Consider the following 27,656-nt stretch of genomic DNA (forward strand, 5'->3'; position numbering starts at 1 on the left):
TTCTAGGGCATTCTCCAAACTCATTTACTAGTTTTCACTGAGTTCCTCCTGTGATACCCATGTATATCATTCTAAGGATTAGTAGTAATTACTCAACAGTTTGTTTCCTAAAATTTCTTTAGGCTTTCTGATCTTAATAGAAATTTTCTCGAAGAATCTGTATCAAATTGCTTGAAAATATCTATTGTAGAATTTTAGAAGAATAGAAATTTTCTCAAAGAATCTGTGTCAAATTGCTTGAAAATATATCTTGAAGAATTTCGAATTTTAAACATTTCTCCACATTTCTCGATGAAGGCCCAATAAGTACTTATTACATAAAAATTCTTATTGTTAGATTTAAATATTATCCAGTTATTCCTTAATAATATAATAATCACCAAAATCGTCTTCAAAATCACCAAGTAAGGATTCTTCCTACAAATTCATCAAAGATTGCCTCAACAGTTTTTCCAACTTTGCCTTTGGAGTTCTTCCTGAACTTTCAGAATAAAAAACAAAAAAATCACAGCATAAATTATCCTAGACTTCTTGCAAAAAATATTAAATGATTCTTCCAGGTTACTCTAAGCATTCCTTCTAATATTCCACAATTTTTTTATAAACAATTAAACAAGATTCTATTGAGAAAAGGTTTTTATCGATTGCTGAAAGAAGTTCTCCACAGATACATATGCATTTTTTTTCTTTCAAAGAAACTAAATCAAAATCAATTAGGTATTGCTCCCCGCATTGCCTCAAACTGCTATCACGAAAATAATGTTTAGAATTTCTTTAAAAAATGCCTTCCTGTGAGAATTTTTAAAAGTTTAAACATTCCATAAAAGTTTTAAGTGGAATACGACGTTCAGTGTTCTTTTATAAACTCTTCCGCAAAAATACTCAAAAGTTTCCCGAGCAATTTGTTCACGGATTCCTTCGGAGAATAATATTATTGTTTCCCCTGGGTTTCGTCCTAGAATTCTACCGATAAATTGATCAGAAATCCATCCAAGTATTTTCCAAAGTTTTTTTTTTATTATTATTTTAAGCACATTAGCAATTCTTCTGGGGATATTTCAATACAAATTTTCCAACAGAGTTACTATAGGATTTTTCCATTCAATCTAGATTTTTTTGAAAAAAAGTTCTCCAAAAATTTCATCAAGGATTCTAAAAATTCCTCCATATTTTTTCCAAATGTTTATTCAGGGATTCTTCCAAAAAGAAAATGTAGAAATCTATACACTCGTCATATTTGGTTCAAAACCTACTCCAAGAATACCTCTATATTTTTGTAAAAGATTTCTTCACAAATTACTATACGGATCACTCAATATCCGTATCCGATTTGTTTCAAATTTATAGTTTTGGAAGAACTTCTAAAAAATTGTTTAGGTAATTTCAGTTTAAATTGAATTCTTGAATTTTTTTTTTAATTCTTTTATTTACCTTTATACTGATTTTATACTGATTGGCTATGTTAAACGGTGTATAATCATGCATGTTCTTATATAGTACACCTCTTCCTGCTCCTACTTGGCTTCCACACTCGAAACACGGACAAAAACGCCTTACTTGCTCTTGCTGGCGGTCTTGGCCGGGGTCTTCTGGAGCTTCGGTGGCTTTCTGACGGGCTTGCCGAGCTGCAGGGCCTTCAGCACCTTGACGACTTTCTGTTCATCGATCAGGAATGCACGAATGATGCGTTCACGATGGCAAATGACACCACCGAAGGTTCGGATCACGGTCTTCAGACAGCGGCACATACATACGTGGACGCTGGCTTGATTCCGCACAGCTTCTCCTTTGCACTGACAGCATTTTGACACGATGCGCTGCTTCTTGATGAATAGGTAAACCAGACGATCAGACGATCACCAAGCGTGCGGACAACACGTCGCTTGTTGGTGTTGTAAGACATCTTCTCAGAGTCAATCGCTAGACCATCTTGGCGAGTTAGCTTGACAAAATGTGTCTACTTCAGGCATTGCAGAATTCGCTCTCAATTGATTTGAAGCACGATCAAAGCAAGCGAAGAAAAACATTCCATCTTTTGCGGTTCGTGATCAGCAATGTATCGTAAGTTGCAACAAGTCTGATAAATAGGAGCAGCGAACGAGAGCCCCAGAGAGAAAGCGATTTTACTTTACTGGCACGATAAACAATCTCCAAACTTCCGATAGCAATAGTGTCCCCCAGGTTTGGAGCTGAGTTTTATCATGCACTAGCAGTGAATGAAATTATCGCGGAAATGAGACGAAAATAAGCATTTTTCAAGCAACCCGACTATTAGTTGCCGCTTTTATCTGCGAGAAACAGATTTCGTGAAGTGCTATAATTGTTGATTATTGTACTGACGAAAAGCCAAGATCGATCCAATCATATACACTGATCCAACTTTATCGGCGATAATTATCACATGGGAAATAACAAAAATGTTTGCCACCGACGGGGTTCGAACCCATGTCTATTAGCAAAAACGTTTTCTAAACGCGCATGCACCATAACCACTCTACCACGCCAGCTGAACGAAAGGAGAGAGAAATTTGGTATATAAAAGCTACATGCGGAAGCGAAGGACACTCAAATCGACGAAACAAGAGTAGAAAAGAAGGAAACCAACTTCTCGTTGCTGGTGACAATATAAATTCGCTGCTGCAGCACACTCTCGCAGTGCTGGACGGGTAGGATATTATCGCACGTCTCTTTCCTCCGGAAAATCGGCTTGAGCGATAAGCTTATGATTATCGCCGTGACCGATAATTTCACTCCCTGGTTGTTGTAACAGTACACGATGACGATGAAAGAGTTTACCACACAGTGCGCATCGTACCTTCGTGCTGTGCGTACACGAATTCTCTCTGCTCTTGGAAGTTTTCTTAAAAACTACCTAAAGCAATAAAACAGTACTTTTCAGTGCTACAAAAACAGTACTTTTCAGTGCTAAAATTAAAAACGGTACTTTTCAGTGCTACTAAAACAGTACTTTTCAGTACTATTTTTTCTACTATTGATCCCTTTACGATCCTTGTTTGGACCCGTGCCTTCGATTTTTCGTTGGACCCGTTGGCGAAAGCTAGCGGTGGTAATCCTTCTTGGACACCGTCTTGGGAAAACACCTCTCGAAGGTCACGTCTTCTTTCGTTTATTAACTAAACATGGTATCAACAACTAACAAAAGGAAGGGTGAATCTCTGAATTCACTACTTCCTTCCAAAAAAGTGGGTTTTAAAACTGTCACTACACGTGGCAAGAATGGAAGAAAGGACGCTTCCCCGGAATGCGAAGTTTCTTCCAAGGGTGAAATGAATAATTGTATCGAAATGAGCAATCAGTTCGATGCTCTAGACAAATTTTCCGAACACCAAATCGAAGCAGCCTCTAGCTCAGGCTCTTTGATTCAAGTGAGGAAGCAAAGAGTGCCGCCTATCGTGGTCAGTTGTTCCGAATTTGGGGGATTTAGGCAGGAGATCTTGAACTCCATTAGGGGAATCAAGGTTTCCTTCCAAATCGCAAAGAAAGGAGACTGTCGCGTTTTGCCGGAAACTATTGAAGATCGCGAGCTTCTTCTCAAACATCTTGAAGAGAAGAAGCATAAATTTTTTACTTATGACGATAAAACTGAAAGTTTGTTCAAAGTTGTCTTGAAAGGTCTCTCAAGTGACTATAAATCACCTGAAGAGATCAAAAATGGAATAAATGATATACTTGGATTTTCCCCAGTCCAAGTAATCATTATGAAAAAGAGAACCCAATCTGGCATTGTTCGGAAAGGGCTTTCTCAAGAATTTTATTTAGTTCACTTTAACAAAAAAGAACTAAATAATATTAAAGCTCTAGAAAAAGCAAAACTTTTGTTTGATGTCCGTGTGACATGGGAACATTTCCAGAAACCTGGAGGAAATTACCAGAACCCCACTCAGTGCCGTCGGTGCCAAAAGTGGGGTCATGGTACAAAAAATTGTCGCATGGATGCTAAATGCATGAATTGCGGAGGTTCTTCTCACGCCAAAGACGTCTGTCCAGTGAAGGAAGATACCACCAAATTCATATGCTGTAACTGCGGGGCTAACCATAAGTCAAATTTTTGGAATTGTCCTTCACGTAAAAGGGTCATTGAGGCTCGTGCCAGGCAGATGAAAGATAATATCCGTTACGATAACGGTCGTTTCCGGAATTTGCCTGGTAGAGTATCGAACAATGCTCACTTTTCAGTTAACGATCGCTTGATCATGAATCATACCCATCAGGAAGATCATAATCATGCTCATTCACAAACTAATTTTAATCCGTCGGGTAGCCGCTCGAATCTTTCAATTTCGAATGTATCTACCCGCGGTAAATCCTTTGCCGATATCGTAGCAGGAAATTCGAACTCCTCCCCTGTTCGATCCATGGATACCCATTCTACTTGTTTCAAATCAAATGGAAAATAACCCTACCGCCACAGGTAACTCCGCTTCTTCGTCTACCGGAAATTCCAATGGGAAATCACATGACATGTGTGCCTCTGATTTTAATTTTCTAACTGAACAATTGAATCTAATGATTGATGCAATGTTCAAAGCCACCACTATGACTGAAGCAGTCCAAGTAGGTGTAAAATTTACAAATCAAATTGTTATTGGATTACGTTTTTCTAATGGATCCAAATAATAATTTAAATATTTTAAATTGGAATGCTCGTTCTCTGAATGGTAAAGAGGACGAGCTGTTTAATTTTCTTACGGTTAATAACGTGCATGTAGCAGTTATTACCGAAACGTATTTAAAACCTGGATCTAAACTCAAAAGAGATCCTAACTTTTTTGTTTATCGTAACGATCGACTTGATGGTGCATGTGGGGGAGTTGCAATCATCATTCATAGGCGTATAAAACATCAACTGTTTTCGTCATTTGAAACTAAAGTTTTTGAAACTTCAGGTGTTTCTGTTGAAACACAGCTTGGTAAATATACTTTCATAGCTGCCTATTTGCCTTTTCAATGCTCTGGACAGCAAGTTAATTTGCTCCAAACTGACTTGCGTAAATTGACTCGCAATAAGTCAAATTTTTTTGTCATTGGTGACTTTAATGCCAAACATCGGTCATGGAATAATTCTCAAAGTAATTCCAACGGCAGAATTTTATTTGATGAGTGCTCTTCAGGATATTTCTCAATTCAATACCCTGATAGCCCTACTTGTTTTTCCTCTTCTAGAAATCCATCTACGATTGATTTGGTCTTAACCGACTCTAGCCATCTTTGTAGCCAACTGATTACTCATGCTGATTTTGATTCTGATCATGTCCCTGTTACATTTCAAATATCCCAAGAAGCGATTCTCAATCCTATCAGCTCCACTTTCAATTATTTACGAGCCGACTGGAATATATATAAAACGTATGTTGACTCTAATCTTGATGTTAACATTTCTTTAGAAACTAAACTTGATACTGACAATGCTCTTGAAACTTTAACAAATTCCATTGTTGAAGCCCGGAGCATTGCAATTCCAAAATGTGAAGTAAAATTTGAATCCGTGATTATAGACGATGATCTTAAACTCTTGATCCGTCTTAAAAACGTGAGGAGAAGGCAATTTCAACGCACTCGCGATCCTGTTATGAAAATTATATGGCAGGATTTTCAGAAAGAAATCAAGAAACGTTTTGCTCAATTAAGAAACAAAAATTTTGAAAATAAAATTTCTCAATTGGACCCTGGCTCTAAGCCATTTTGGAAATTATCTAAAATCTTGAAAAAACCTCAGAAGCCAATACCGGCATTGAAAGAGGAAAACAAATTATTACTAACTAATTGCGAAAAAGCTCAAAAACTTGCTATGCAGTTTGAAAGTGCGCACAATTTTAATTTAGGACTTACTAGTCCAATTGAAAATGAAGTTACTCAGGAGTTCGAAAATATTCTCAATCAAGAGAACGTTTTCGAAAATGCCTGGGTGACTGATTTGGAAGAAGTGAGAACTATTATTAAAAAAATCAAAAACATGAAAGCTCCTGGCGATGATGGAATTTTCTACATCCTCATCAAGAAACTTCCAGAAAGTAGCTTATCATTTTTAGTTGATATATTTAACAAATGTTTTCAATTAGCATATTTTCCTGACAAATGGAAAAATGCTAAGATTGTTCCAATTTTAAAACCAGACAAAAATCCAGCAGAAGCTTCTAGCTATCGTCCAATCAGTTTGCTTTCCTCCATCAGTAAACTTTTTGGAAAGGTTATTTTGAACAGAATGATGGCCCACATCAACGAAAATTCAATGTTTGCCAATGAACAGTTCGGATTCCGACATGGACATTCTACCACTCATCAACTTTTACGTGTAACAAATTTGATCCGTTCCAACAAATCTGAAGGCTATTCTACTGGTCTTGCTCTTCTAGACATAGAAAAAGCATTCGACAGTGTTTGGCATGAAGGTTTGATTGTAAAATTAAAAAACTTTAATTTTCCAACATACATTGTTAGAATAATTCAAAGTTATCTGTCAAATCGTACACTTCAGGTTAATTATCAGAACTCCAGATCTGAAAGACTTCCTGTAAGAGCTGGTGTTCCTCAAGGCAGCATTTTGGGACCAATATTATACAATATTTTCACATCTGACTTACCTGAGCTACCTCAGGGATGTCAAAAATCTTTGTTTGCGGATGACACAGGCCTCTCCGCCAAAGGACGAAGCCTGCGTGTCATCTGTAGTCGATTGCAAAAAAGTTTGGATATTTTTTCTTCATACTTGCAAAAATTTCTCCTAATGCTTCCAAAACTCAACTAATAATATTCCCACATAAACCAAAAGCTCTTTATTTGAAACCTTCAAGTAGACACGTTGTCACGATGAGAGGGGTTTCAATAAATTGGTCAGATGAAGTTAAGTATCTAGGGCTCTGCAGAGAATTCAAAATAAAATTTTGAAAATGATTCTGAGGCTTCCTCCCTGGTATAGTACCAATGAGTTACATAGAATATCCAATGTTGAAACATTGGAACAAATGTCAAATACAATCATTAATAATTTCAGGCAAAAATCGTTACCATCTCTATTGCCACGATTAATGCGTTATATGTTTAGGTTAAGTTTTTTTTTCTTATAAGCAGGTGAAATCAACTCACCTGTAAAAAAAAACTGAACTGCCACGGCAAATGAAATGTAATATGTTGTTAACAAAATGTTAATATAATCTTAAATTTGTTTTACCAAATAAGGATGATAGTGTTGTCTAATAACACAGAACACCTAGATATAAGAAATGAATGTAATGTTTGGAATGATACTAATAAAGAAATTAAAAAAAAAAAAAAAAAAAAAAAAAAAAAAAAAAAAAAAAAAAAAAAAAAAAAAAAAAAAAAAAAAAAAAAAAAAGAGTTTACCACATATCTAAGCCCGGCGCTTTGAACCCTCAAATTAATACTACCATCAACTTTATTTTAATTTTAGAATCACAAATTTTGTTATACTGCTTAGTTGTTTGAAGTGAAATAATTTTATTATGCTTCAATTTCATCACATTTCCTTGAATTTGATTAGTTAGACATCACACACTTAACCCACCGTCGGTCGCCCTAGTGTACTGAGTACACGCACTTTGCGAAAACTCGAAAAACAAGTTGAAACCCCCTTCAAATTGATCCGGGTGTTGGTCCTATTCCAAGATCTACTCTTCTTCTTGCTTGTAGGAAAGAAATTTTTCGAAAAAATCAACGAAAAGTATTCGAAAACTTCGTGTTTCTAACCTAAGTTTTTACGCGTGTACTCAGTACACCAGTGCGACCGCTCGTGTAACTTTTTTTTTACCGGGCCCGTCACACGAGCGGTCGCATCGTGTACTGAGTACACGCGGAGCATTTTGGTTATAAATCTAAAACTAGGCAAGATAGAATATTGATGTCTTCGGCAAATTTCTTCAGTTCAGCGGTACCAATCGGACAGTGGACAAATGAAACTTTGAAAACATCCTCACCCTTCAGTGGCCATCGGAATGTGTCCCGGGGGAACCGGTGAAGTGGACATTTCGCAATGCAACATCTCTAACACAAATATCTCAGGATCTAGATTTTTTAGCAAGATGGTGTTTTTGGCAAAGTTGTTCAGTAGATCAAGGACTAACGTGTGATAGGCTGCTTGTTTCGGAATTCTGTCACCAGTTGGCGCTAGTGATCATGTAATTTTTCAATCACGAATATCTCAGGATCCCGATTTTTTTAGAAATATGATGTTTTCGGCAAAGTTGTTCGATAGTTCAAGGACTAATATGAGATGAACTATTTGATTCGGAATTCTTTCACCAGATGGCGCTAGTGAGTATGACATTTTTTGAACACAGATATCTCAGGATCCCGATTACCTGGAAAGTTGACGTCTTCAACAAAAGTGTTGAGTAGGTTATATGCCATGTGATAGGCCACCCAACTTGAAATTCTACTACCAGATGGCGCTAGTGAGCATGTTGTATTTTGATCGGGGCAAGCTGTAAAGTATATGAAGGTCTAAACATGTGATGTGCCGTTCGATTCGCAATTCTTCCACTACACGGTGTTAGTGATTATTAGAGCGGTTCATAACTTAAAAAAGTTTGAAAATCCAATCTCGCATACACTCTTAAAAATAATGAAAATTACTGTGGACGTAATTCTGGTTATGACTGAATGACACATGATGTAATTGATGGAACGACACAAAAATGTGTCCATGAAGATGTATTGAACAAAAAATGTAATTTTACATACTAAAGGACACGAAAACGATAGAACTGTGATCGACATTTCCCGAATCAGACACTAACGTATTTTAAATTCGACACAAATTTACGTCATTCGGCTCGCTTCTTTTATGTGCATCCTAAAAGACGTAAATCACATGATTTTTTCGTAGTGTGTATGTTCGTTACTATAATTACCATACAAATAATGTTCTGAGAAATTTACAGTTTTCTAGGTGGTTATTGAAAGGTGGCCCAAAGACGATGTAGGCTTATATGCAAGTTACTATAGAGAAATAAAAAAAAATGTTCCAAACACGTTAGTACTAGATTGTAAGTACAAACTTATCATCACATAGGGGATTTTTTTTATTATCGTACGGGTTTGGGCCGAAGGGTCTCAGATTTTCATGAAACTTTTTCCACAGGCAGGGCTCATGGATATATGAATAAAAAAAAATTGAGAAAAATTCAGGGTCGCCTATTTTTCCGGAAAACTCAGGTGGAATTTTTTTGTTTTCCCTTGACACTACTTACTTTGAAAAGTCATAACTCAAGAACGAAGCATCGTAGAAACAAAGTTTTTATATGAAAATTTAAGCAAATTTTCTCAAAAATAAAAAAAAATATGAACTGGAAAAAGTTTTCCACAAAATTTTCCACCGTTGGGAAAATTTGTAAAGAAAAGCCGGAAAAACTATGCCCGAAGTCGTGGAAAATTTCCAAAAAAATATTTTCGAGATGATAATTTTATAAGCTTTAATCACTGAAATTTTTGGAATGCACTTTTTTTTCGTTTTTGAGTTATGGCCAATTTTGTGAAAAATATCCAGATGTGCCATATAAGACTTTTCTTTGAAAAATCATAACTCAAGAACGAAACATTGTAGAAACAAAGTTTTTATATGAAAATTTAAGCAAATTTTCTCAAAAATTCAAAAAAATATATTAACTGGAAAAAGTTTTCCACAAAATTTTCCACCGTTGGGAAAATTCGTAAAGAAAAGCCGGAAAAACTATGCCCGAACACGTGGAAAATTTTCAAAAAATATTTTCGAGAAGGTAATTTTATAAGCTTTAATCACTGAAATTTTTGGAATGCACTTTTTTTTCGTTTTTGAGTTATGGCCAATTTTGTGAAAAATGTCCAGATGTGCCATATAAGACTTTTCTTTGAAAAATCATAACTCAAGAACGAAACATTGTAGAAACAAAGTTTTTATATGAAAATTTAAGCAAATTTTCTCAGAAATCCAAAAAAAAATATGAACTGGAAAAAGTTTTCCACAAAATTTTCTACCGTTAGGGAAATTCATAAAGAAAAGCTGGAAAATCTTATTGAAATATTTTTGAGAAGGAAACTTTATAACCTTTTCGTTTAAAAATCATGACTCAAGATTCATCATGACTTGTCGAACCGGTAATGGAGCACTTCACGCAAATTTTCATCTTTTCCGTAATCCACCGAACTCCAATCGAATGAAGCTTACTGATGAGGCCTTGGCTGATCGATCGTAGATTTGTCCTTACTGATTTGTGGCCGTCCAGTCCGAAGGGTTTACAGCATAAAGAATTGTATTCGTAATATTGAGCTTTGTCCATTTCAACAGCTTCGGGAAAACTTTTTTCACTTTCCAAAAATTAATAACGAGAAATATACAGCTGATAGACAAAACTTGCACTTTCTCACTGCTCTTTGTTAGTTTTTGGTAAACTTATGATTCTCAAGCCATTTCAACGCTTTAAACTTGAATTGATAAATACCTATTTGTCATAGTGTCTACCCATTTATTTAACTGTCAATTTTGTAGTTACCTAACAGGAAAAAATTGCCTACATTCTGATTGAAGAAAACTTTGTTTCTATGTAGTTTCGTTGTTAAGAAATTTTGTTTATGAACTTATAAATTTGTAAATATATGGTTCAAACAGCTCATCCTAGCAATATTTGATCATGTTTTAGGAACGAAAAATGAGCGTATTGAAAAATATTATAGGATTGGATCTTATTGATCGCTCTTTTTAAATATACTTTGTTTGAATGCTGGAATAGCTTATCGGGTTTTCATTATTTGTTTTCATAAACAGTGAAAAATGTCCTGGGAAACTGATTCCATTTCAAAAATTTCATATTTTTGAGATAAGTTGAATCCGGTTCGACAAGTCATGATGAGTCTTGAGTCATGATTTTTAAACGAAAAGGCATGTATGGCAAATCTTTGCAGTTTTTACAAAATTGACCATAGATCAGGAACTAAAGAAAAGTACATCCTAAAAGTTAGCAGAATTGAAGTTTATAAAGTTTCTTTCTTAAAAATATTTTATTGAAAAATTTCCGCGAGTTCGGGCATAGATTTTCCAGCTTTTCTTTATGAATTTCCTCAACGGTGGAAAATTTTGTGGAAAACTTTTTCCAGTTCATATTTTTTTTGGATTTCTGAGAAAATTTGCTTAAATTTTCATATAAAAACTTTGTTTCTACAATGTTTCGTTCTTGAGTTATGATTTTTCAAAGAAAAGTCTTATATGGCACATCTGGATATTTTTCACAAAATTGGCCATAACTCAAAAACGAAAAAAAAGTGCATTCCAAAAATTTCAGTGATTAAAGCTTATTAAATTACCTTCCCGAAAATATTTTTTTGAAAATTTTCCACGAGTTCGGGCATAGTTTTTCCGGCTTTTCTTTACGAATTTTCCCAACGGCGGAAAATTTTGTGGAAAACTTTTTCCAGTTCATATTTTTTTTTGATTTTTGAGAAAATTTGCTTAAATTTTCATATAAAAACTTTGTTTCTACGATGCTTCGTTCTTGAGTTATGATTTTACAAAGTAAGTAGTGTCAAGGGAAAACAAAAAATTTCCACCTGAGTTTTCCGGAAAAATAGGCGACCCTGAATTTTTCTCAATTTTTTTTTATTCATATATCCATGAGCCCTGCCTGTGGAAAAAGTTTCATGAAAATCTGAGACCCTTCGGCCCAAACCCGTACGGTAATAAAAAAAAATCCCCATAGTAAAAACTCATTCTTCAAACTATAATGAAGTAATTTGCTGAAGAGATAAATTCATTCCAACGGATAGGAGAAGAAATATTCATGAGTTTGTTTGCTTTTATTTAGCTTCATAAAAGATTATAGCCCTGCAAACATAAAAAAGAAAATCCCAAACAATTTAGCTCAAAAGGGATTTGTTTCTTCAGCAACATCCCTCATTAGGGTTAGAAGAATGAGTTTTTAGTATAGAATGATAAATTTGTACTTACATTACAGTACTAACGTGCCTGGAGCATTTCTTAAAATTTTTCCATCGTAATTTCCATATAAACCTACATTGTTTTTGGACCACCTTTAAATCACCACCAAAAAAGCTAAAAATTTCACAGAACATTAGATTAGAAAGATGGCGTCTTTGATCAAGTTATTCTGTATATCACGGGCCAACGTGTAAGCGGTAAAATATACTCAAAATTCTTCCGCATTCAATTTTACAATGGAGTGGGATGCAAGATGTTCTTCCATCAGGCTACGTTAGAGGTCCTAATTAATTTTTTTCTAATGCAGAATCTCGAGTTCCTGATTATTCTTCAAAGTTATTCAGTAAACAAAGTGCTGACATGCTATGGGCAATTATATTTGGAATTATGTAACCCGGCGAAAATGAGTATTTTATTTTCTGAATATCTTATGATTCTGATCATTTGGGCTATCAGTGCACGTTTTGTCAAATGTTAAAATATTTCGCCACCAGTGAAAAACGCAAGCACAAAATAAAACGAGAGATATAAGGTTCATTATCGTTCAAACTCTAGATTCAAATTGATCAATCTTATTTTTATATTTAGCCTATTAATCGAACTTCTGATGAATACATTGAATTTGTTTTGTAAAAAGACTTCGTAAAACGCAAAGCAGTTCTCCTCACATAAGACGCACTATATCTACGCGGTATACAGGTGAATGAAGATCCATACGAAACATTTCGCCAAGAACCCAAGAGCTGAGAATTCGGTTATTTTAAATATCGAACCTCGGAACATAATCTACCAAGATGTCGGCCAATCGAATTTTTCACAACATAATTACTCTTCGATTTTGGTAAGATTCGTTTTCTACACCATGCCAAAGTGTTTCATAAATTTGTTATGATAAACGAATGTTGATGTTGAATGTTGAATGTTGATGTTATGAACGAAGTATATAGAAAATCAATGTTGAAGGATGATTTTCTGTTTTATTGTTTAGATAGTATGAGCGTTGACTATAATGATAAACCCAGAGAATATGATTATACTAGAGAAGCGCTGAGAGCATTTTGAATTTATTTATAATCAACACACACACTTCAAAAAAATCATGTAATTTTGTGTCATATAGCACCGACATATTAAAGCGAGTAAAATGACACAAAATTACGTTAGATTCTCTTTTTCACTCGTAGTTTTGTTAGCAAAAATTGTAATTTTACTGCTGTCAATGTTGTGAGCTGTAAATTGCAAACATGACGTAATTAGTAAATGTATATTGACATAACCTCAACCATTCAAAAGGGATTCCCACTCATTTCTTTCGGACACTGAATATAAGTAATAAGAAACACTGTCTTTGACTGTTCCACATCTTGTTTTATTCTTTGCATAAATGTGTTACAATTAAAAATTATTCAAAATATCTGTTGGATTATTATATCGGTGGGCTTGGGTGTAAAAGGAAAATCTTCTACGAAATCGATTGAATCGGTTGCTCCACGATGACACTAAACACTGTCTTACAAATTATCACTAGCAGCTGTAAAAACGGATATCTTGCACTAAATTATGCATAATTTCGAGGATTTCACCCCAAAAAAAGTATTCACTTGCTCCATATGTTTTGTTTGATTCCAACGGTGTTTGACGTTTCACGAACATGCAACCGTGGATTATGTCACCGTTCGTGTAATTTTAAGTTATTGGCGTGTAAAATCAAGTGAAGTGATTGAAAAGTTCGAATCGCGTCTCAAAATGGAACTGGATTTACTGGTTTTCAAGTTTACGTCATCGTTATCTCAAAAATAAATCAAATTTTAATTTGCGTCATGAACAATTACGTCAATCTCGATGACTACGTCATCATTAAAAATGAGAATTTTTTAGTGTGCAGGCAATAACTATAGATCGTTGCACACCTGACATAACCTCAAAACTCTATATAAAACATATGTCAGCAATTCCAGCAGTGAACGCCAATTCCATATAAAAAAAAATCGAAACAATTCCAGCAGTAAATTTCAAAGAGCAGGACAGTCAATTGAGCGTGATGAGAGAGGGACAAGGAAGGGGAATTATTCGTGACGTCACCATGCACTCTTCTATCACATTCGAGGTGATTCGAGCAATGTTGTAGTGCGCGTTTCGTCCTGCGAGTTGCCATAATAGACCGAGCTAACCGGTGACGTCACTTTCAAGTCGCTTTGCACTAACTCACACCCAATTGTTTTTGTGTAACAGCTTTCTGCCGCAAATTAGACAGGCCTTTTCATGAGACAGGACCGTGTTTCCAACAGAATCCAACACAGTTTGTAAAGAGAACAGAAAACGCCATATTTCTAAATACTGTCAAACCTCCATGAATCGATGTTCCATAGCTCGATATCGACTCATGAAACAATACTTGAAACAAAAACAAAAATCATGGTTACTATGATGCACCCTTCAATAAGCTCTCCAAAGAATGATCACTTGAATATCGACTGGAAATTTGACTGTAGTTAAGATTCTGAAGTATTTACTTATGGAATTTTCATGCTGAATAGCGCCGTTTGGTAGCATAGTTTTGAATCAAATGGATTATAACATGTTAAACATACTTTAGCCTTAGACAGAATAAACAACTTTGTTGAAAACATCATTTTCATGACTATGCAATCACGATCCTAGATATTTGGGTTGGAAATACAGCATACTTAGTATCACCATCTAGCGAAAGAATTCCAAACCAAGTGAGGCTCATCACAAGTTGTACTTGATTTACTGAACCATTTAGCCGAAAACTTCATCTTTTGATGTAATCGGGATCCTTAGATATTAGCAGGGAATGTCTGAAAACTCAGTGCAGTGCCAAAACCATGCGTGCCACTCAGAAATTGATTGTGCGTCTCCCATTCTTTGCGAGTAAACTCAAAGCAAGGCGCAGGAGACTATTTGTTTTTGTGCGAGACAAAGCAAAGCACAATCTCTACTCTTTCAGTCGCTTTCGTGAAAGCACAAAATCCACTCTAGAATATTTACAACAAAGTATGCTTTGAAAGCGGACAAGCTTAATAAGTGCTTTGCAAAATCTTATTGTTGTGGATCTTGACATATTTGGTAAAGTCAGAAACATAAAGTGGTGACGAATTATGTTCAACGTGTTTAAGAGTTTTGACAGTCACATATTAATAAAATGAATTCAAGTGAATTTGTTTACGCGTGTACGAAACGCAAAGAGTGAAAATGAGACAACTCGATACTATGCATCCCAAAGCACATTGCGAGTCAGCACAGCCAGGGTGCAGTCCAGAGAAAAATACTCCTGCACGTCTCTTTCGAATTTTGGGTGCTATCTCGCAGCAGCGCGTGTAGCACCGAAAGAGATTTGAGTCGCACCCAATCCCTGGATATTAGTAATAATAAATATACATGCTCACTAGCGCCACCTGTTATTATGATTTTTAATACTTGAGGCCCTTCGCATTTAAGCTTCTGTCTAATGAACAACTTTGCCGAATATGTAATATTTCTTAGTAATGAGAATATCTCAGGATCATTTTTTTAGGAATCAGGATCCAAAGATATCTGCGTCCTTGATCTACTAAACAGTTTTGCTGAAGACACCACCTTGCTATAATATCGCTATCCTGAGATGTTTTTTACAATAGGGAAATCTGCAAACTGACGCCTGAGAAGGTAACTCAGGCAGTACGGGGTTGCCGCACCAACGACAACCCACTAAAACCAGCAAATGCACTGTACTTGAGCAAATCTTGTTGAATTGCTCAAGTGGTGTACAGTGCATCGACATTACCATTGGCCTCAGACCCTTATCTCCCTGGACCCACCTTACGGTATTTTGGTATGGTACTGCTATCCTGAGATAGCCGCGATCAATATACATCATGCTCACTAGCGCCATCTGGTGGTAGCATTTCTAGTTGGGTGGTCTATCACATGCTAGACCTTGACGTACTCAATACTTTTGCCGAAGACGTCAACTTTCTAGGTAATCGGGATCCTGAGATATATGTGTTCAAAAAATGTCATACTCACTAGCGCCATCTGGTGAAAAAATTCCGAATCAAATAGTTCATCTCATATTAGTCCTTGAACTATCGAACAACTTTGCCGAAAACATCATATTTCTAAAAAATCGGGATCCTGAGATATTCGTGATTGAAATATTGCATACTCACTAGTGCCATCTGATGGCAGAATTTCAAGTTAGATGGCCTTTAATATGATAGTCCTTGACTTACTAAACAACTTTGTCGAAGACCGCATCTTTCTAGGTAATCAGGATCCTGAGATATCCGAGTTTGAAAAATTACATGCTCACTAGCGCCAACTGGTGACAGAATTCCGAAACAAGCAGCATATCACACGTTATTCCTTGATCTACTGAACAACTTTGCCGAAGACACCATCTTGCTAAAAAATCTAGATCCTGAGATATTTGTATTAGAGATGTTGCATTGCGAAATGTCCACTTCATCGGTTCCCCCGGGAACAATCCGATGGCCACTGGTAGGATAGGATGTTTTCAAAATTTCATTTGTCCACTGACCAATTGGTATCGTTGAACTGAAGATATTTGCCGAAGACATCAATACTCTATCTTTCATAGCTTTAGATTGACAATCAAAATTGCTCCGCGTGTACTCAGTACACGATGCGACCGCTGGTGTAACTTTTTTTGAGCGACTGACGGAAGGTTAACACAAATCGCAGTATCCTGTGAAATAAATCACCGAAATTGAACTGTAAACAACAAAATTACAGATTTTCCTGTGAAATCTACTATTTTACCGACAAAATCCGTGAAATTAACCATTTTACCGGAGAAAATCCGTGAAATCTATTATTTTACCGGAAAAAATCCGTGAAACAAACAATTTTACTGTAACCCTGTGAAATACTAACGAACAGTTCGGTAACAGCATTATTTTCACCGAACTTCTGTTAAAATCGTGTGACAGTCGCTCTGGCAGGCATGAGCTTCCTTTTGTTGCAGTTTTTGCACACCACTAACAAGCAGTGTAAAACATTCGTGCGTTCGACGATTTCTAGAGTCATAAGCGGCGGCTCAAATAAATTTTGTCTTATTACAGTGTAAGCTGGCTTAGTGGTAGCAAGCCTACTTCCTGATCGGTAGGTCGGGAGTTCGATTCCCAGTCTGAGCCATTTTCTTATTTTTCTTTATGATCTCGTTCAAATATTTTACAGATTGTTCGGTGATTTTTCACCGAAGCTTCAGCTGTTGAGATTACGGTGAAATTTCACCGTAATCCGTAATTTTTTTTAAGTGTGCAGTACCGCCAAAACAAGGAATTGTGGCCCGGCCTCCTCGCCACCACCCTAGTAGATAACAAGTTTTGCCTTTCAACTAATCAGCGACCATTATCATAAATATTTCGAAAATAATTGATATTAAGCCCAAGGGGTCAGAACGACATGTGCGCTTACCTTTCTAAGAGAAAGGCTAAATAACATGACTCATACCATCTAAAATTCATTCACAGGCATCACCACCTATGACAGGTGATGAGATCAACTGCGGTTTTGGCTGTGTGTTGGGTGAAAAATGCGAGGAATGCGATTTTTCATCCATCTCCCCCTTCTAAACGCTGCACATAGGTAACACGAGGTAATCCTTCAACAAGAGCGATCCGCCAACTGACGGCTGCCTTACCTCTTTTGTCTGTGTAATCTATCGGTTAGATACCCACCTAAATGTTGGCACTCGTCGTCTGACTGACATGACGTTCTGATGCTTCATCGGAGATAAAACGACAAATTTACATGCAGATCTCTTAAATCGTATATTTGTTCAAATACTCATACTTCCATTGTTTGCCAGTGCTCGGGCTGTAATTAAAATTCCATCGTGATAATTGAGATAAATTGCGATAATGTGGAGTAGACGGCATGGGTTGATCTGTGGCTGTCAACTTGAGTAAGGGGGCACGCATTTGAGCCACGTTTGCCTGTGCTCACCTTTGCAAATGTGTCGTTAAAATTTATTTGAATTTTTTACGACTATTGAACGTCTAACTGCGAGCAAAACAGAACCTGACATAAACCTGCTGGAGAATGTTTCTGCGACTGTTATTAATTGATTTGTTGAACGAGGTGACAACAAGGCAATGAAGGATTGAAAGTTCCCGGCGGCGGTTTAGGCATGCAATTTAATTAGTGATTTTAAATATTTTATTTGTTTTGTACTATGACTACAAATGCACACTTTCCTGTACATGTCTTTCGAATGTGCCATAGAGAGTTTCAATTGGACGTGTAAGATATGGACAAAAAAATGTTGTATGTTTTTGAGGGGGTGAACCCAAACTTTTGCACGGGAGTGTATAAGAGAGCTAACTTTGCAAAATTGTGAGTTGACATTCTATAAGGCGCGTCCTACATTGCTCTTCTATTTTTCACAAACCTCATACGTCACGGGAGTCAAACGACAACAATGACCTTCAGTTAAGGGTTGTGTATTTAGCTGACAATACAGTCTGCATCCAAATTGATTTCTAATATTTCAAATTGGAATGCTTGTTCCTTTCAATAGCAAAGAGAACAATCTATCTGATTTTCTTACAGTTTTTATTGTAATGTATTTGAAATCTGGATTCAATGTAAAAGAGATCCAAACTCGCTTGTTTATCGAAATGATCGTCTGTATTGGCATGTGGTAGAGTTGCTATCATTCATCGTAAAACCAGTGAATCAAATTGTTATTGGAACAGACGCAAAACGCTCACAATTGCTTGTCTCAAATTTTGCGTATTGGGATACAATCTCAAGAAAAAAAATGTCATGACAAATACAAGGGGGAAACATAGTGGGGCCCAGATAGCCGTAGCGGTAAACGCGCAGCTATTCAGCAAGACCAAGCTGAGGGTCGTGGGTTCGAATCCCACCTGTCGAGGATCTTTTCGGGTTGGAAATTTTCTCGACTTCCCAGGACACGATATACGCATGCAAAAATGGTCATTGGCATAGTAAGCTCTCAGTTAATAACTGTGGAAGTGCTCATAAGAACACTAAGCTGAGATGCAGGCTCTGTTCCGGGGACGTAACGCCAGAAAGAAGAAGAAGGGGGAAACATTGTTAACCTCAACTCGAGATTAATCGATTATTTTTAAACACAAAATAAAACTTGTTTTATAGTTGTTATTCGATAATTTTACCAATATAAAGAAAGTTGTCGAAAATTGCGATGCATAGCCCAGAAAATCGCATCGCAAGCGGTGAGCAATCATCCTGCTCAAGTTATGATTAATTGTTGATAATGTTGTGGTTTTGAGTCATTCGAGGTATATTTGAATGTCATAAAGCCAAATATATCTATGAACATTTGATTTTTTTTATTTTGCTGGAATGATAAACAGATCTGATCAGAGCTGTAGCAAAAGTTGATGAACAGGTTCTTATGATGTGTTGCGGATAATAATTGTTACCCGAGAACGATAAGCAAGATATACTCTTTATATGACCCAAAAAATGATAAAATCTTGTTTTTAATAGATAGAGTCACGATAGAGCGATTTAATCAAACATGTTAGGACCCTATTGTAGAAACGTTTACCCTATCAGTCAAAATGCGCCTGGTAACCCTGATATGACCCGAGTACTCAGCAAGTAAATCGTTGCTACTAATCCCACGGATTCTGCCGCGAAAGAGCCCCTATTCAGCAGTTTTCGTCATGCAAGCAGCGATCAGCGAATCCGAGAAAGGGAGCACGCCACAAGATCGCGATCTTCGCGCAAACGATTTCAGGTGGGCAGACGAATCTAAACCGAAACACACAACACAGTGCTCAAACGATGACGACGACACAAAGCCGATTTGTTTTTATAAGGTGTCAAAAGCGCTGTTTGTTCGGGACTGGTGATGATGGTGGTGTTGGAGCGGCATCACGGTGTATCTGAAAATGTTATTAACGAAAAAATGACCAATAATTCGACACGCACCAGTCACCTTATCGATGTATGTTTCATATGTATTCCAGACGGCTCGCAAATAATTGAAAGTGGAGCTGATAGGATTGAGAATCGCTTCATGGGATATTTGAAATGTAACAGGGATATGATCAGAATCAAAATCAGCATTAGGAATTCAAGATGACTAGAGTCGGTTAAGATCAAATCAATCGTAGATGGGTTTCTAGCAGAGGAAAACATGTATGGCTATCAGGGTATTGAATTGAGAAATATCCTGAAAAGCACTCATCAAATAAAATTATGCTGTTGGAATTACTTTGTAAATTATTCCATGACCGATGTTTGGCATTAAAGTCACCAATGACAAAATTTTTTGACTTATTGTGAGTCAATTTTCGCAAGTCAGTTTGGAGCAAATTAACTTGCTGCCCAGAGCATTGAAAAGGCAAATAGGCAGCTATGAATGTATATTTACCATGCTGTTTTTCAACAGAAACACCTAAAGTTTCAAAAACTTTAGTTTCAAATGACGAAAACAGTTGATGTTTTATACGGCTATGAATGATGATTGCAACTCCTCCACATGCCCCATTAAGTCCATCATTACGATAAACAAAAAAGTTTGAATATCTTTTGAGTTTGGATCTAGGTTTCAAATACGTTTCAGTAATAACTACTATATGTATGGTTTTAGCTGTAAGCAAATCAAACAGCTCGTCCTCTTTACCATTCAAAGAGCAAGCATTCCAATTCAAAATACTTGAAACAATATTTGGATCCATTAGAAAAACGTAATCCAATAGCAATTTGATTAGTAATTTTTACACCAACTTGGACTGCGGTGCTGGTGGTTTTGAACATTGCATCAATCATTTGATTGAATTGTTCAGTTAGAAAATTAAAATCCGAGGGAGACATAGGTATCACTTGAAGTGGGTACATTATCTGATGATTTTCAGTAAGAAATTTTAGGTAGACGAAGAGGCAAAGTAAAAATTTCCTGTGGTGGTAGGGTTTTTTTTTCTTTTGATTTGAAACAATTAGAACGGGTACTCATAGTATTAATAGGGGAGGAGTTCAAATTACCTGCTACGATATCGGCAAAGAATTTTCCTTGGGGGAATCCATTCGAAATTAAAAGATTCGAACGGCTACTCGGCGGAATAACATAAGTTTGTGAATGAACATGATTATACTCCACATGATGAGTATGATTCCTATTCAAGCGATTATTAACTGAAACAATGAGCACTATTCGATACACTACCAGGGGAATTGCGGAAACGACCGTTACCGTAACGGACATTACTGTTTATTTGCCTGGCACGAGCCTCGACGACTCGCCTACGCGAAGGGCAAACCCAAAAGTTTAACTTATGATTGCCCCCGCAATTTGCGCATATGAACTTATCGGTATCTTCCTTCACAGGACAGACGTCCTTAGCGTGAGAACAACCTCCGCAAATCATGCATTTAACATCCATGCGACATTTTTTTGTACCATGACCCCACTTTTGGCACCGACGGCACTGAGTGGGGTTCTGGTAATTTACTCTAGGTTTCTGGAAATGCTCCCATGTCACACACGATATACGAATGCGAAAATGGCAATTTAGGCAAAGAAAGCTCTCAGTTAATAACTGTGGAAGTGGTCATAGGAACACTTAGCTGATAAGCAGGCTCTGTCCCAGTGGGGACGTAATGTCAAGAAGAAGAAAAAGAACGCGATTCAGATACAGCTGGATACGCTCCAGCTTCAGAATGTGTGTTTCCGCGGCGGATTGGAAACAAAAGCTACCGTATTCAAGGACCGAGATGATTGTTGTGCGGTATAACATTATCAGATCGTCCGGGTGCGTTATCATCGGTGAACGGTAACCATCCGGTAGTTTTGACAGCTGAAGTCCAAAGCGTAAATTACCGATTGGTCAGTAATCTATTCGGTTACCGAATTGGTTACCGATCGTTCAGCTGCTAAGATTTCAGCAATGAGATTACCGAATTCGGTAATTTGATCTGAGTACCGTAATCCGGGGGCAAATTGATCACTGGGGTGAATTTGATCAAGTCGGTACCAAATAGCATTTCCTTTCAAGGATGCTTAATACTTCGTTGGCATCACAGACATTGAATGTTTTCTAGTTTATAAATATCTAATGATGATTTTAAGCTATTTTATTTTCATTATGGTCAGTTTTGCATAGAAATATTCACAGTTTTTTAAGGTGTTAGCAATACTGATGGAAATGTCGATGCTAAACAATCTGCTGGTGCTAAGCTTGCATGCAAACTTTGAGTGTTAAAAATGTTGTGTAAGCTTCAGTGTGATCTGCTGAACTCATTTTTGAAATCGTATAGCATTACAAGAATAGTTTTTTGCTCATAAAACCGTTTATTGTTGAACAACGTGCTAATTTCAAGGGAAATTGCATACATTTAGGTGTATAATGCAGATTTACGAAGTTTAATTTTGCAATAAAATGGTGATATATACGAGTTGTAAGAATTTTGACATCATTTTCAGATAAAGGAGACCCTAATTTAGTAGATAAGTAAATTTTACATTCTAAAATATGCTTTACTATAAAGTGATCAATTTCGCCCCAATGTGCCATTTTCAAATTTTGGTATTTAAACTAATTTTATGAAATGATAAATTTTATTTCATGGAAAATCGATTACATAAACTGATAAAGATCAATCAAGTACTGGTTTTACCAAAATAAATTTGACAATATTTGAATTTCAAAGGATAACATGACAAAAAGTTGTGAAAATTTGCCCCCGGATTACGATATGTAATCATTTTGTATTCATACATTGTTTGGCAGGTTAATTGATACTCTATGTCCAAAAAGTCAAACAATTTTTCATAACAAAAAGATTCTTGTATCAATCTACAGGCTTAAAAAATGTGTTTCAATTAGCTTTTAAGCTGATAGGAACACAACTTTGCTGAGAAAATTTAAATAAAAAAGTAAAACACAAATACCTGTTTTTGTACACCAATTAACGAAAAATGCTCTAAAATAGTCAAGTCAAGAGCTAGAAAAAAACTTTTTTTGTCAAATCAGCTTATAATTTTCTAATCTTTAAATTTGTAGAATAAACTATACCAATTTTCTCTGAAATAAAAAAGTTTGGAAAAAAAGTTAATTTAATTTTTTTACAAGGGGCCACCATAATTTCCGTTTCGACAAAAAAAAAACTTTGTAGAAAATCACTTTTACGTTAATTCACAATTGGAGGTGTGAGTTCCATCTTTCTTCCTAAAACCCCAATCCGTCCCACTGTGCAGTGTACGCATGAAGTTGATTCATTGCTGGCATTTCTGATACAGATACTTAATGTGCTTTCTCCAAGTGCATTTGGAGTTGAACTCAGACCCTGAGTCAGTTCCTTACTCATAATTTGAAGCCCCAACTGTGCTAAGGCATGCTTCCTAGAAAAGGCAATCATTCAATCTTATTTTCGGGTGTGCTCTCTATTTTAAAATGCATCGATTTTTATAAATCACCGACAACATTTCTGTCATCGGATCCGTGAAAATTTAATAACAGCAATTCATTTTCAAATAGATAGCACATCTGTTTTGACCCTTTGCTTCGTCTTTCAAAATATTGATTTTTTTTCGGATAAATATTCCTCGAGATAAGTTCAAAACAAGGGGTGGGACAGCCTACTGATCTCGAGCTAGATCACGAGCTGTTTTTGAGCAACTCTGAGTAACTCGATTTGCACGTCTGCGTGTAAGCATAGCAACCATAAGCGTGGGCTTGTTTGTTTCGTAGTGAACATTTTTCGCGTCTTCTCGTATGCAATAGGCAATCCTTATCAACGGTCTTTAGCTGAGTTCCAGAATAGTTGAAAATAGTTGAAAAACAACTGAACTAGTATTAGAAAATGTATTTGGGCTAGTGTTAGTAGAGCTTATGAACTTCAAATCTAGTTACTACAAATTAAGATTCCTCCAAACCGAGACCAACTTTGCAACGATTCTGTTAAATTGACGTGATTTCGCCATTGAACCATCTGTTGAAGCACTTTCCTTAAATTGTCACGTAGATCTTTAAGTAGGTATTAATTGAAAAGTAAATGCCATGCAGTGGATTAGTTTATATAATGGAAAAAAATGGGGAGAATATACAAGTCGGTTCATAGGAACCTATAATCAATTATTTGATTTGAAAAAAAAAACTAATGATATCGTATCTCTCGAAGCTTTGAAAAACATGGTAGAATAGAAGAGCGCTTTATTCGAAACAATAATCGCTATGAGCTGCGTTTATTAAATGACAAAGAAAAAGCGCCTCCACCTGACATTTTTTGAAAACAGACTTACACTTACAGACGAAACATATCTGATAGTAAGAATGTTTTTTTTTATAAACTACTAAGATTTGCTAATTTCTTAGTAAATGTGAGACTCTAAGCTACTTGATGCGCAGAGCCTGAGCAAAGCTGTCTTCCCCCTAGGTCCAAAATTTCAAACCACTGTTGTTTCGTTTTCTTTCGATAAAATATTGTTAAATTAAAGAAAAAAAAACTACTGGATTCCTATATTTTTTGAATGCAAAATATCAATCATAAAGACATTTGTTTTCTGCTGATGGAGTCCAATTATTTAACAAACGCGTGAAAAATATCGACTGGAAATTATGTGGAAGACGCAAACTACTTTAACTTGAGATTCGGTTAAAGAACAACCTTCGAATTACAAAAATATGCTTGGATATCGATATTTTCATATGGTGAATGCGAATCTGATGGATATTAGGTTTTTTAGAGAATGGTGAATGATTCACTGTCCGGGAATGTTCTCGAAATGAATACACATCCTTATAAAATGACGTATAATCTGTAAATCACAACTGTTTTCGTTTCCCACAACAAAACATTTTCAAATTCACGGAGAGGATGCTGGTATACCATTTCAAATGGTGTATGAAGGCGATCATTTTTTCGTAAATAACGATTTCAGACACACCGTGCCGCACGATCTCTCGGTGGGTAGGCGATGATCGAGAGAGTTGTACTCTTCTGTTTTTGAATTGCGACTTGAGAAGTTAATGAATGAAAATTGGTTGTTTGCCAGGCGGTGGATGGAGAGAAACGGGGACCTTTTCCGGTGATGATGTCTTGTGGTAAACGAAAGAGCTTAAGGTGACATTAATCATGTCGGTGGCATAGTTGTCGCTCGTTCTGCCTGAACATCATGAAGGGTTTTACGATGGGATCGATAATCCGCACCCCGAAGCGGAAATGCTGTGAATGTTTATGATAAATAAGGTCGCAGGTTAGACCCATTTTTCATTTTTACTAGAATGAGATAATGCCATTTGCGTTCACCTTCTTGGAGTTCAGCTCAGCTGAGATTGCAGGCGGTTGTTTGACGGGGAGATCGTGACTTTAATTGTAGAGTTCCTGGAATATTAAAGCTTGATTGTAGTGGGCATTATTCGACGAAAAAGAAATATCATGGAACGCCGTTTGGCAGTGCAATAAACGCCACAATTCAAGAACAATTACCGCAAAGAAGTGGAAAGTCCCAAATAAAACAATACAAAATATCGCACTCGAATGCGAATGAGGAGGCGCATAGCTCTATAAACGAAACCCTCGGAATATTGGTGGATTACGCAATCCATTCTCCGGTGGACATTGACTGTGCGTTCATCGAGTTCAGATGCTGCCTACCTTAATCGGGAACCTCGCTAGACTCGCACTTGAGTAGCATTTCGGATCAAGGTGGGAGTTTCGTATAGTACAGAATACTGCTGCTGGACTGCGGTACCCATGGCTTGGTTCTGCAAACTTGGCGAGCCTGAGTGGTATCCACCTGCAGGCGTTCAGAAGAGGTTGTAAACACGCGAAATTATATCATCGCCATTTCTAGCTGCGCACTAGTTGGGGTACACCGAGTGCACCATGGACATAGCTAGGATTTCCATCAGGGGAGGGTGAACGACAACAAAGGCCTTCATCAATATTTTTGCAATTTCTCATCGTAATAGGCTGTTTTCATCACGCCAATCTGTCATGAAACGGCCTACTTTCCTACACTGAAGTATACAGTGCGGGAATAGTAATTACGCAACTAAAACCAGTGTTATAATGATTCATTACGCAACGCTTTCTCATTACGCAACTGTTTTGAGTTACGTAATGAATCATAATACAACAATTTCTCAGAAATTGTAAAATTTCTTTATAAATTCTGATACCCTCAAGTGGTCTTCTACGAAATTGCAAAAAAATGTTGTACATAACTCGTTGCAGAACTCCATTTTTACAGCACTCGTCGTAATTATCCTACTCGGCAAAGCCTCGCAGGATAAATTTACGACTCGTGCTGTAAAAATCATCATTCTGCAACTTGTTCTGTAAACTACTATTACAAGGTGGTGATTTTCGACACTTTTTGTTTTAGAAATGTATCTTCTGCCTTGAGATATCCCCAAGATAGGTATTAATGGTATAAAAAAGTGAACAAAATGTTAAATTTGTTAATTTTGAATTTGTTTTCGGTTGGCTAGGAGGGTCACCATTTTTTACGCCCATGGAGCGCGTGAAAGAGACAGGTGTCTATTTATTTAACACCGCTGCCAATACCCATGGCTTTCCTGCAAGTGTTACTCTAGTGCTAGCGGCAATGTTATTTACGTTCAGTTCTCATCACTGCACTATGGATTGCAACTCAATCATTAGTCCAACAAACAATCCATCTCAAATAACTGGGATTCTTGGAAGTCTCCGATCGCAAACCCCATCTCAAATTCCCCGATCGTAGGTACTGGATGGCTAATCCAAATCACAAATGGGAAAACACGTAAACGCTAACAGGATTAAACAATTGGATAAAAAGAAACGCCCCTGTAGAAGTCTGACGATATGGCACCTTATGTCTCATGGAGAAACACATTCCGTAGCGGCTTTAAGCGACGCAAGGTGTTTTACTGAAAAAAAAAAACGAGCCCCGACCACTTGGTTGAAACAAAATTCTATCTTATATATAAATATCAAAATTGGTTTGTTATTCTAACTGCTAAATACGAGTCAAAATTATAACACATTTCGTTGAAAAAAAAGTTCTTAGTGAGTAACAAAATCTCTAAAAATTCAGTTGCAATCCACTATCGGGACGACCAAACACTAATCACTCTGTGATTGAATCTTCCCTTCGAGGGACAATGTTGTTGCTTGTTGCTCGTTTCTTATCCGATCTATTTTCTCTCGTATTCCCAACGAAATGGGCCTTTACCTGTCCACAAAAAAGGTCGAACCAGCGCCAGTAGAGGATGATCCCGTGTTCACACCTTGCCCTTGCTTGGCCATGTACGAAGAAAACAGATCAAAGCAAAGATGCGCTCGATCGGTTCCATGAAGTGCAATTGTTCCGGATAATACTTCCGGTGCGCTTCTCCACATGATTACCGTAACGGACGTGTTCTTTTTCGGTTTGGCTATGGATGGGTTTCTTCGGAAGGACGGATAAAATACGTGACAAACTGGACTGGCCAGTATTGTGCAGCGTGGGATTTTTCTAGTGGTTGACATTCGTTAAAACTACACTTCTTTTTCACCAGCTTAGTTAGTTAATTAACCAATTTATTTGATCACCGTAAAACTGCTGAACAAAAGGCCACCCCTTATTTTCAATATTTTGGAAATCTATCGAATTCAACAATGAAAAAATATCTTTTTACTCAAAACCAAACGATTTGTTGATTTTTTACCATGTAAAGTAAAACTGGTTTCTGAAACATAGATTCGATGATTTCTTTTTCGT

General features: G+C 36.7%; 1 protein-coding gene and 1 pseudogene across 1 annotated transcript in view; both read right to left on the reverse strand.

Moving 5' to 3' along the window:
* The window catches only part of LOC5572659, a 145,419-nt gene that overhangs the window by 40,064 nt on the left and 77,699 nt on the right, over positions 1 to 27,656 (reverse strand). The window lies entirely within an intron of this gene.
* On the reverse strand, positions 1,482 to 1,960 carry LOC5572660 (annotated as a pseudogene).

Source organism: Aedes aegypti, chromosome 2, assembly GCF_002204515.2.
Source record: "Aedes aegypti strain LVP_AGWG chromosome 2, AaegL5.0 Primary Assembly, whole genome shotgun sequence".
Classification (NCBI taxonomy): Eukaryota; Metazoa; Arthropoda; class Insecta; order Diptera; family Culicidae; genus Aedes; species Aedes aegypti.